The 5,826-nt window shown below is 31.7% G+C and overlaps 1 long non-coding RNA gene across 1 annotated transcript; it reads right to left on the bottom strand.

Annotated features, from left to right (window-relative positions):
- Positions 1–310: 310 nt before the first annotated feature.
- LOC121126390 (uncharacterized) lies at positions 311–5,628 on the bottom strand. Its single transcript, XR_005866898.2, has 2 exons — positions 2,551–5,628; positions 311–2,392 (listed from the first exon to the last, which is right to left on the bottom strand). It is a non-coding gene; the product is annotated as an uncharacterized lncRNA (long non-coding RNA).
- Between the last annotated feature and the right edge of the window lie 198 nt (positions 5,629–5,826).

Here is a 5,826-nt window from a genome sequence, read left to right as displayed (position 1 = left end):
TCAAAATGCAAATCCTATCGGGAATAACTTATATGTGAATTAAGTTTGATTGACTTAACGGCCTATTTTAGCTCCAGCGATGGTGTGTCATGGAGAAGAGGTCTATCAACGTCACAAATTGATTGGTACTTGCGTCAAATTTCATCTAAAAAAATACTAATATGCCTTCTATCGTTCTGAACTATTTTCTGATCATAAGAAGATAGTGGTGAGTTTTGTACTCAGAACTTCTTCAAAGCCTCGTAAACTCCCTTTGTGGTTGATCGATGATGAAAATGAATAAATAAAGTGAAAAATAACATCGCAAATAGTTTTAATTCCTTATTTTCTGTGAAAAAAGTTATATTTTTCACTTAAAAGTGGTAGATTATTTTAACAATATACCCGTTCCTTGGCATTTGAAAATGATTTTTTCTAATTCAAAACAGGACTCTGCATTGTCAAGATATGATAAATGGATTAGAGAATTAAATTTATCTAGTAATTGGATGCATAGGACTATGCCCTTGACTTTGTGAATAGCTGATTGAAGAAAATTCATAGCTCAATTTCAAATAGCCACAGTAATTTTGTTTTTCAGGACTCCATGTAAAAATTGTGTTAAATTATTCAATACTATTAGACACACTTTTCCGGAATGTCCACAATTATATATTCTGAGATCATTTATTAGTTTAAATCTGAGGGATCTGGAGGACAAGTAAGTTAAGATAATAACGGCGATAAATCTATTCGATGTGTCATCAAAAGTGAAAAAAAAAGTACTCCTAAAGCTAGGTCGATAAGGAATGCTTTATGTAACTGTAGGAGAACCAGTGGTTAATGAGGAAATTGTGCTATTTTAATTTCGGTTGTGGCAAGATATGTAGCATTTGAGTTGAAAATGCCTAGAGGGATTGAAGGTGCTTGGAACTGGCCTCTGATATCATTAGATATCATACATTAAGACATTTTCGGACTTTGACGAAGATACTCAAACTCTTTAGAAAAAGCAAAAAAATAAAAAAATAAAAAAATACGAGCTACTTGTGGGTTCAAAAGGAAATTTGTTATAATTATTTTATGTTTATATTTGATTGATTTTAGATGCTAATGTTTTTATTTTAGATATATGAACATTTTATGCTTTTCGGCCGCCTTTATGTGGTGAAGAAATTTTAAACTATAATGTTTATTTATTTTTTTGTAATGTATCTTCACTAGAAAATTTTAGATAATTCTAATTTTTATAAATTATTTGCTGTCTAAATAAACGTTAAAAAAATGTATGACAAATAAATTGGATATATGAATTTAAATATAATTATAATATTTTCACTGCACTAATGATATTTTAAATGTAGAAATTTCTCCTCTTTTGTGCAGTAATTCATTTTCTTCCTCCAAATTTATAAAAAAAAACAGCTAATGTTTTCCCTAATTACAAAGTTTATTTTCTTCTCGTCATAACTGATTATTGGCAACATAATGAAATTTCATGAGCACTCAACTGTTCTCCTACCAAACATTACTCAAATGATCAGGATTGACATGTTATTCACTGAAATGTGAATGTCTTGTTAATCCTGTTATAAGTAGTAAAATATGGTTATCGATGTATTTTTTAAAATAAAGCAGAATCCAATGGCTATACGATAATACAACTGAGCACATGTCAAAACGAACTGAGGGATCACTGTCCGTTCGGACAGTACATACAATGCATTTCCCTGTTTGACAGAACTGGATGATCGGAATAGTGTTAATGTAAAACCCTGCTCATCTACTATCGTGTCTGAAGGACACACCCGAGTCGAGTATAAAAATTATCTCATCGAAAAATCTCTGCTAAATGTCGTACATTTAAACAATAGCGATTTACAAATAGGGCAGGTGGTGTCGAGGTCCCCCCTTTAGAAGCCTCTAAATCTTAAAATGGAGGACGGAAAAGGCTTAAATTTGAGTTTTATGACTTTGGAACTAATATTAAAATATGTACCAAATTTGAAAAAAAAATTGAAGATGGTGCTGTTTTTGAATGATTGATTTGGCTTGGATTGGAACTATAAGCACAAGCATGAAATTAGAGAGACATAGAATAATAATCCAGGATTGTTATTTCCTAGGGGCGTGCGACAAAAAAGGACGAGAAAAAAAAATCCTTATTCCTAAATCTTTCTTTCTTTTACTTCTTTCAAAAACTTTACGCGCTGAAAGAGATTTATTCGTAAGGACTAAATTTTTATAGATCTCCTTTCATTATTATTAATCATGACCTAGTACATGCAAATTCCTGTTATCATAAAAAGGTATGAAACCACAGGTTTCAAAGGCTTTGTCAATAATTCTCAGTTCTGAAGTCAAACCGAAACATCAAACATTAAATTGATAAATATCATTATTCCATCGAAATCTGAAAAAAAAAAATACGATAATCAGGGAAAATCTTAGAAGAATCGTATGCGTCAGAAAGATTTAAAGAACATAGAAAGGAATCTTGGTCTAGCCAAAATTTAAATGAATATACTAATTTTAATCTTAATCAGAGTAAACTATAAGCTTGTTAAATACCTTGAGATTTACTATTAACCTCCAATGAGAGTTATCTTTCTTAGGAAGAGCAAAAATTCCTGAAATGAAGAACGGAGACATATCATAATTAGTTACTGTCTCAATAGCTCCGGAGAGCAACAGCTCTGCCCCTTCCTTATCCATAGCTTTTTAGGATAATTTACTCCCACATGTGAAAATGAGGATTCTTTAGAGAAAAACAACTAATCTGACAGGAATAATAATCCCAACTCTGACAGAGAATATTCATTAAAAAAAAAAAGTAATAAATCAAGGAAGTGATTTCGATATCATGAGCTCTTCGAAAAATTAATAATAAAGGATTATCTTGACTCCTTCTATGCTACCGTCTTGGAGGTGTTCCATATCTTCTAGGAGGATCCATAATCCTCTTTACAGGAGACGGTAAAATATTAGAAGAAGAGTTAAGACTTGTTGGTACCTTAGCTGAAGCTGTACTTTGTGACTTTTCCTGAATCCCAAACCCCTTTTCGTTGTGTTTGTTAACCCGCTGTCATTCTTATGATTAATTTGATAGAGGTTGAGCTAAAAAATTTGCTCATTTGAAGCCAATCCCTTCGCCTCCTCCTTTAATACATTTGTTTTAATGGTTCCCTGAGAGACGTAACCATTCATCTATGTCTCCCATCCTTGGACACCGTCTCCATGCCCATCAACCCTCGGGAAGTGCTCCATAAATATCGCACTAAAGCTCTCCCATTGTTGGATTTTCTGTGACCTCCCCTTAAATTTCTCCAAACTCACTTCTCTTTTATACTCCCATTGCTTAGTTATACTGTGTATAGACGTGTATAGACTCAATCTCCCAGAAGAACTTCTAAAGAAGGTACAGTAGATTCTCTGAAGTTAATGAGAAGTTAGCTTCCTTCTCCCCGTTGGATGAGACTATATAGAGTTTGGGTGGGTCAGGGGCACCAGATACTTCCAAGAAATTTTTTGGTCATTGTTTCTAAAATAGCTAATTAATAAAATTATTAATGTATAGCTACACTATGACACAAAATGGAATTCAAAATATAATTCCAAGGCCAGATAGAGTAATTTTAATAAGACAATGTTTACATATACTAAATGAGTACAACTCAATCCAACTATTATTCTCGCAGCTTGTGGTGGTTGTTATGTATATTTGAGCCTTTTTTTTAAAATAAGGAAATAGAGTAGACATGCCCATAGTTGCTGGGGAAATTAAGAACGAAATTTTTTAAGAATTATTCTTGCTGCATGTTTAACGGAATTTATAAGGCTTGGAGAAGAAGAAAATATTTATAATAGTTATTTTTCTCAAGTAATCCAAAATAATTTAATCTTGATTGATGAAAGAAAATAAGTTGTGGCCTAATCTACTATTTTGGGTCAACAAAAATACTGCACTGATTTCCAAATGGAATGAATTTAGTATCACTTATTTCTTAAGAAAACCCCATTTGTGTCCACTAAGTCACCGAGCCCTAGCAAGACAGGGTGGTCCAAAAGTAACTATCCAGTGTTTCACAGAGTGCTGAACAGGTGTGTGAGAATCCCAGAAAGAGAAGAACAAAGGGAACTACTCTATGAACTCGTCCTCACGTGTGATTTGGTTGAGGTAAAGGCACGCCGGTCTTTTGAAGAGGGAGCAATTCCTGACGTCAATACTTAAATCCTGACGTCGTAAAAAAGGAACTCCCAAATTTGGAGGAATCTTGTCTACTACATAAAAACCCAAGTGTAGTTCTTCCCGTCAAGGGCGATATCTAGGGACGACATCCCCAAAGGAACGACATCCCCAAAGGAACGACTCTTTGTCCTCCGAAGGCAACCAAGGATGGTAGCTTAGTCTTTCTAAAACCTTTCAGTATTATATTATATTCCAAAGAAGTGCAATTCCGCCTCCAATGAGTGATTTAGGCCTTTTAATGGAACAATAGTCGTTAACTCGAACTTTTAAATATTTGTATTAAAAAAAGGTTAAAATGAATAAATATTATGTCATTAGCCACAGGATTCGGTCCAGTTTAGTCTAAGCACCGGTCTTATCGATCCTTATGACTGTTATCCTTTGGAAATTTTCATGAAAATGTCGATGTTTATGAAGATATATCCTATATGAAATTGGTTTTAAGACCATTGCACATATCTTGGCAAGATATTTCTATTTTCATTATAACGAAAATAGGTTCTCCTGGTGATTCCCAGAACATTAAAAGATTAAAATTAACTTTTTCAGAATGATTTTCCCTGCCTATAGCGGTTAGTATAGGTATTTTTGCTCCTTTTTGTTATAAGGAAAAGGAGTAAGCTTGCCCATAGCTTCTTATAACTAAACTTATGAAACTCTTGAAATGATCTGAAATCAAAAATGTTTGACAATTTAGCTTTCTGAAAATGTATTTGACTTAATTTACTTTTATTATTAAAAGGCTTCCTTTACAATATTAAGCTTTCAACTGTTTTTTTGGATTTTTTGAATAGTATTTGTTTGGAAATAAAGGAGGATGATGATTATTTATATTTAACTTTTGCAAAAACTGTAGAATTTCTATTTTTATTCTACAAACAGACACGTTATTCTTTGTATTTTGGATAATGAAAAAAAAAAAAAAAAATACGTAGAATGATGTATTTTTTTTTGCTAAATAAACTTATTTCCCAATTGTTATTTTGTTTTTGTGACTTCTACGTTAAAAATTTTAGTTTTTCTGCCCTCGAACAATTTTTCTGGAGATTTATTCGTTTTTGGGCAAAATTTACCCCTTGATCACTAAAACGTCAAACAAATAAAAAAAAGTGGAATGAAGACTTATGAACTTAAGAATAATGCAAAATAAAGTTATCTTTGAAAGAAAGTATAGTCCAATATTTATAGAAAATAAATGTAAAGCTTCATTAAATATGCAAGATCCAGTGCTATTGCTCTGAATTACTCTCACTAGAGGTATTGAGACTATCATGAATCAATATTTGAAACATGTGTTCATTGTATATTTTTAGAAAAAAATATTAGCTGCTTCTCTTGTTTATAGTAATATAGAAAAACATATTTTTTATTTAAGATATATATATGAAAATTATATGAATTTGAAAATTTTTTAAATTAATTATTCAAAAATTCTTAATAATAAAATCTAAAAAAAAAAAAAAAAAATCAAGCAAACATTCATTCATATTTAGTAATTCAATAATTCATGTGGAGATCAAAGGGTAATAATGCAAAACGATTAATAGCAACTTAGTAATCTAGAAAGTGGTTCCCAGCTCCCTAATTTTTGACATTGT

This window comes from Lepeophtheirus salmonis, unplaced genomic scaffold (genome assembly GCF_016086655.4).
Source record: "Lepeophtheirus salmonis unplaced genomic scaffold, UVic_Lsal_1.4 unplaced_scaffold_1331_pilon, whole genome shotgun sequence".
NCBI classification, from domain to species: Eukaryota; Metazoa; Arthropoda; class Copepoda; order Siphonostomatoida; family Caligidae; genus Lepeophtheirus; species Lepeophtheirus salmonis.
Note: the sequence above shows the minus strand (reverse complement) of the source record. Positions and strands in the feature narration are given on the sequence as shown.